This window comes from Microtus oregoni, unplaced genomic scaffold (genome assembly GCF_018167655.1).
Source record: "Microtus oregoni isolate MIOR12 unplaced genomic scaffold, Mior012 000002F_ref0000024, whole genome shotgun sequence".
Classification (NCBI taxonomy): Eukaryota; Metazoa; Chordata; class Mammalia; order Rodentia; family Cricetidae; genus Microtus; species Microtus oregoni.
Window position 1 is genome coordinate 74098202 of NW_024543061.1, and position 6000 is coordinate 74104201.

At 44.9% G+C, this 6000-nt stretch overlaps 1 protein-coding gene across 2 annotated transcripts in view; it reads right to left on the minus strand.

Moving 5' to 3' along the window:
- Gpr19 (G protein-coupled receptor 19) overlaps positions 1 to 3023 on the minus strand; it is a 31553-nt gene extending 28530 nt beyond the window's left edge. For both annotated transcript variants that reach the window (XM_041638745.1, XM_041638758.1), the window contains exons 1-2: positions 2672 to 3023; positions 2336 to 2387 (exon numbers count right to left, since the gene is read on the minus strand). The gene's annotated coding sequence lies outside the window, so the exon portion shown is untranslated. The remainder of the gene's footprint in view (positions 1 to 2335; positions 2388 to 2671) is intronic.
- Positions 3024 to 6000: the final 2977 nt, after the last annotated feature.

Consider the following 6000-nt stretch of genomic DNA (forward strand, 5'->3'; position numbering starts at 1 on the left):
TACCAGTGGAGTCTGGGCATGGTAGTGCACACAAGAAAAATAACAATGGTGCCTGGGAATAGTAGTGCACACGCACACCTTTAATCCCAGCACTTGGCACAAGAATCTTTCAAAAAAAGAAAAAAAATACTGATGGGCTAAAGAGATGGCTCAGCAGGTAAAAGCACTTGCTGCCCCACACAGCAAACCTAACCTGCTGAATTCCATTTCTGGAACCCACAGAATAGAATGGACTCCACAGAGTTGTCCTCTCAGGAACGCTGTGGCAAAAGCATCCACATACATCATATACAAACACTTACACAACAATCATAAAGATAAAAGGCACTGATGTTGAGCCACTGAAATGGCCCAGCGGGTACAAGTTTGCTGGCCAACCTGATGACCTGAGTTGGAAACCTCTGACTACATATGTGATATTGGGAAAGAGCCAACTCCTGCAAGTTGTTCTGTGGCCTCTGCACACGAGCATACATACACATGTGCACACGAACACTAAATCAATCTAAAAGTCTTTTTAAAAAAGGAAAAGAAAAAATACTGCTATCTGGGAGCACCACTCCCAGACATTCTGATTTACTTGATCTAGGGTAAAGCCAGGCATCAGAATCTTTCAAAGCTCCCCAGATAATTCTATGTGCAAACAAGATAAAGAGCCTGTCTCAAGGCTGTCCAGTACAGACAGACTTACGCTCCATTCAGTACCCACAATTCAGTGGGTAGGTTGCAAGCATGAATGTTGTCCAGGAAAGAAACTCCATATACGAGACGCTAAGTTCTATGCTGTTAAATCACAGTCTTTCCAACAGTAGCACATTTGTCACTACACTAATTCTTTAGGAAAAGTTTGGAGAGATGGAGAAATGTCTCAGTAGTAAAGAGCAGTGCTGCTCTTCCAAGGGCACAAGGAACACAATGGCGCACAAACATATAATGCGGGCAAAACACTTACACAGGCAATAAAGTAATCTTGTTTAAAAAGATACTCTTAATCTTATTCTTTTTATTGTAATACTTACAAAAAAAAACCCTTTATTTTATGGGCATTGGTGTGAAGGTGTCAGATCCCCTGGAATTGGAGTTACAGACAATTGTGAGTTGCCATGTAGGGGCTGAGAATTGAACCCGGGTCCTCTGGAAAAGCAGTCAGTGCTCTAAACCACTGAGCCATCTCCCTAGTACCTCTAAACAGTTTGTATACTATATAATATACAAAAAATGGTGGATGATCCCACTCACTAACCAAGTATCTAGGCTCCAACTCAGAAATCCTCTTCTATTGTATCCATAAATTTCTCCTCCATTTTCCTGGGAATTCAGCACATACAGCCTACAGGACAGAATACAGTCTGCCAAAATACAGTGCCCTAGGGAGAACTTCCTAGTAGGGTCTACCATATCTGGCCCTTTCTTCCCTCATCCCTTCCTCTCTCCATCCACCTACCAGGCTGTTTCCTAACTAGGTTCGAACAGTTCTCCGCTCTCAGCCTCCTTGGGTAGCTGAGACTCTAAGTGTATGACTCTTTATCTGGTTCCCAAGCATTTTCCTCTAACTAGATCTTTCTCCATCATTGCCAGCTTTAATCCCAAAGCATTCCATTTCTGCTGTCTTACAAATGAAGGAATATTGCTCATCTATCGGCTGGCTACTCTTCTGTTGGGCCTTACGAGGGACCCCATCAGTCTTCCTACATTTACTCTATAGAGCATACAAAGGATTAAAATGCATTCGGAACCATACCCAGCACACACCTACGGTGTCAGTTACTAGGGAAGCTGAAGAGGACTGCCTGGGCCTAGATTTTGAGCCCATTGAGGCCAGTCATGATGAATTCAGGGAGATAACTCTTTCATACAGAGGGAGAAAGTCAGACCCCCCCCCCCCATCCACGGGTTTCACATCCTCAAATTCAGTCAAAAAGCAGACAAAAAAAAAATCCTGAGAAGAAAAATTTGCAACTGTCCTGAATGCTTTTCTTGCCGTTCCTCCCTAAACAATACAGAGCAGGAGCTACTTACATGTCACAAGTAACCTAGAGATTGTTTCCAGGAAGGTGAACACAGCTTCCATGCAAATAGCACACCTTATTACAGAGGGGACTTGAGCATCATGGAATCCCTGCAAAAACCTGGAAGCAATCGCTGGGGGTTAATAAGGAATGGCTGAATCCTGACTGTATTAAGGTGGATTCGAAGACCTATAGAACTGACAGGCTACAGACTAGGAATATGTAATCTTGGGATGAGCAAGTGACGTATCTGAATAACTTGTAAGCTAAATTTCATTCTGGATGAAGGGTGAGGTTGATGGGATTCTTCAGGCTCTGGAAGGTACCTTTGAGACGTTGTAGGGCAAAAATCCAGTTTGCGCAGGTGTTCCACGTGCCCTGGGAGAGAAAAGAGGCCAGGTCAGAGACGCCCCACACTGCCAACATGCCATGCTCCAGATTATTACCTGTTCGACCCCGGGCCAACCCCAGCTCTTGCTCATAACCCTGTTAGAAATGTTTTTGTCTCACTCAGTCATGCACTCCCGTGCCACTATTTGCTGCCATAGACCAAACGGCATGTCTGCCTTATTTATAAATACGCACAGACACTATAGGCTAAGCTTCCTATAAAGGTTCCTTCTAGCCTCATTTCTCAAGCATGTGGTCCTGTCTTCGTTTACCTCTTCCATCTTTAAAATTTCCCATCTTCATCCCTCTGTATTCCCTCGGTCCACTTTCACAGCCTCTCAAGGTCTTCAAGGAAAAAAAAAACCTTCCGCCCCTCAGACTTATTTATTTATGCTGCTCGCAGAGATATCACTCTATACAACTAAAACTCAACATTTTATTGTAAAACCGTGATGGGCTCGCCCACTCCCGCTCTGGCTATTTGATTCGCTGGAACCTCTCAAGAACTCATGACCCGTCAAAGAACAGGAAAGAGAGGGCGAGCTACAGTCGAGTGGAATTTCGAACGAAAAATCCCTAAAATTGGGGTGCTCTGGGCTTGAACGCTGACAGACACGCCACAGGGGCCCGGATTTGGCCACCTGTGACCAAGCAGGAAGTTTTGAAACCCGTTTGCGCGCCAAAACGCCGCACGCAGGCGCACGGATCTCGGGGAGGGGGGCGGGGTGTGTGAAGTCACGTCTTGGCACAGGATCTCGCGTTGTCTGGGGAAAGGCCGGAGCTAGGGAGGTTTTTAATGTGGCGTTGTGGGGACCGCCCACCACCTCTTAGGGAGAGAAAAAGATGTCTTTTCTTCCTTTCAGCCTCAGTGTGGTGGCTCCGGCCGACAGTTGTGTCGGATTTTGGCTTCCATGGTCGCACAGAAACAGATAAAGCAGGAAAAGCCAGCTAGTTCGCCGTCCTAGGAGACGCGGGTTCGCTCGGCGTCCTCCGCCCCACCCCCACCTTTTTTTTTTGCTATGCAAAACAAAAGACAAAAAAAAAAAAAAAAACCTTGGCCCGGGGCGCAGGCGCAATGCTTGTTTACCGCGGGCCAGCGCAAGCCCCTTCCCGCCGGCTGGAGCCTGCGCCTGCGCGGATGACGTGGATCTCTCTCTGAACGGGAAAACCGCGCCTACTTGTCCCGGGCCGAGGGGGCGAGGAGCGGAGGTGGAGGACGGCGCTGTGTGCGTTTGAAAGCTCGGAGGACTGAAATGAAAACAACAACGCCCAGAAGTCGGTGGCGTGTCGGAGGCACGAGCTCAGAGGACCCAGATGCTGGGCACTGCACCATCACTAAAGTGAGCGGCGGCGCTGGAGCGCGAACGCCAGCCGGCCGGGCTCACACCTCGTTAAAAGGATGGACTTTGCAGTGGCAAAGATGCAAATAAATCCGAACCTGAGGCCTCCGAGTTCGAGCAATTCCTGCATGGGTTAAGACTGATTCTTGAAGCAAACTCAGAAAGGCAGCCATGCAAATTTTGAAACTAGAAAGAGCTGACTAGAAGCAGTAGCCAGATAAAGCAGAAGCCTAGGTTTTGAGTTTGAATATCCTTTCAAAGTTCCCTTCAAGTGGATTCAGACAATGCTTATAAAATACAATCCGATAAGCACACTTGATTTAGATTATTTTAGGTATGATTATCCATTTGCAAGTGAGGGCAAAGTGACTAAATTTTTAAAGTTCTGTGAAAGAATATTCTATAGATACATTCTAGGATGCCCAAAAGCCATAAATAAAATATAAGTGGTAAGTCAGTTTAGCGTGGATATTTTTCTAGCATTAAAATCAATTGATGTTTTTGACAATTTTACTAGACCCTAGTTATTTTTTGACTGGTGAATTTGAAGACTTTAGGTTTGTAACATTTCCTACTACAAAAGTGAGGTTTTGGGTAAGAAGAGGAAAATGTATACATGTGAACACACAGGGCCAGGTTTTCAAGGCTTTGCATGCTCCCCAAATTCAGTCACAGGAGAAGCCACCATTTCAAAAGCTAGCTTTAGGGTTTTCTTTATGTTCAACATGATAGATTAATAATAGTATTTTAAACAATTTCTACCATCTGGATATGGTAGTATATGGCAAAAGGGGGAGGGTAATATAGGTGGGTTTGTAGCTCAATAGTAGACTCCTTGCACAAAACCACAGGATTCATGCAGAACTGAATGAAATGGGGCCTGGTAGCACATTCCCAGCTGTAGAAGCAGGATCAGAAGTTCAAGGTTATACCTACTTACACACTTCCAGGCCAGCTTGGGCCACATAAGACCCTGTCTTAAAAACAGATGCAGGGGCTGGCTCAGAGGTTAGGAGCACTGCTTGTCCTTCCAGAGGTCCCGAGTTCAATTCCAAGCAACCACATGGTGGCTTATAGCCTTCTATATTAAATAAATAAATAACAGATACAGGACAGAAACAATAGCTTTACTTGAGGTAAGGTAATAATCAGTTTTCCAAGCCTAAGTTAAACTGACATTTCTTCAAAAAGGAAAAAAATTACAGAAAAGATGTATAAATTCCTTGTTCACATTTATGATTAGACTAACTCAAAAAGAGGGCTTACTTTGTCAAGACTGACAGCTATCATAAAAGAACAGATTGTAATGGTAACCTTTTTTTTTTTTTGTTTTGCTTTGTCTTTTGGGATTTTTGTTTATGTTTTTTGAACGAGGGTCTTGCTGTGTAATCCAGGATGGCTTCAAACTGGGAACCTTCCGGCCTCATTGTCCCGAGTTCTGGGACTACAGAAGTGCACCGCCATAGCCACCCTGAAAGACTGTTTTAAACGTTATGATATGTCTCTAAATGGAAATTCTCTTAGATGAAAAGTTAATACATTCATGGTGGGAGAGATGGCTCAGTGGTTAAGAGCACTTGCTGCTCTTGAGAAGACTGGAGTCAGGTCCCTAGTGCCCACATGACAGCTCACAACCTCTTGTAATTCCAGCTCCAGGGGATCCAGTGCCTTCTCTGGCTGGCTTCTGTGGGCACTTCATGTGATGCATATAAATGCATCCAGGGAAACACACATAAACTACAGATCTTTTCTTTCTCTTCCTTCCTTCTCCCCCCTCCCACCTCTTTCTTTCCTTCTTTTTCTTTTTTTTTTTTAAGATTTATTTATTATGTATACAACATTCTGCCTCCATGTATACCTGCGTGCCAGAAGAGGGCGCCATATCTCATTACAGATAATTGTGAGCCACCATGTGGTTGCTGGGAATTGAACTCAGAACCTCTGGAAGAGCATCCAGTGCTCTTAACCACTGAGCCATCTCTCCAGCCCCCTTCTTTTTCTTTTTTAAAGAAAAGAGTAGATAAAGCCTGGCATGGTAGTACATCTGCAATGCCAGTACCTGAGGCTGAGGAGGAGGTTCAGATGTTCAACCAGCCTAAGGAGCACAACAAAACATTATCTCAAACAAACAAAAAACCCAGCAATGGTAAATGTTTGGTGGAAAGTTCCAAGCCCCCTCCTCTGGGAGTGGCCACAGTCCAGACTCCACCTCCAAGAAAGCTCACCAATGGTGACCCCTCCCCAGATAGGGTCAAGACCAC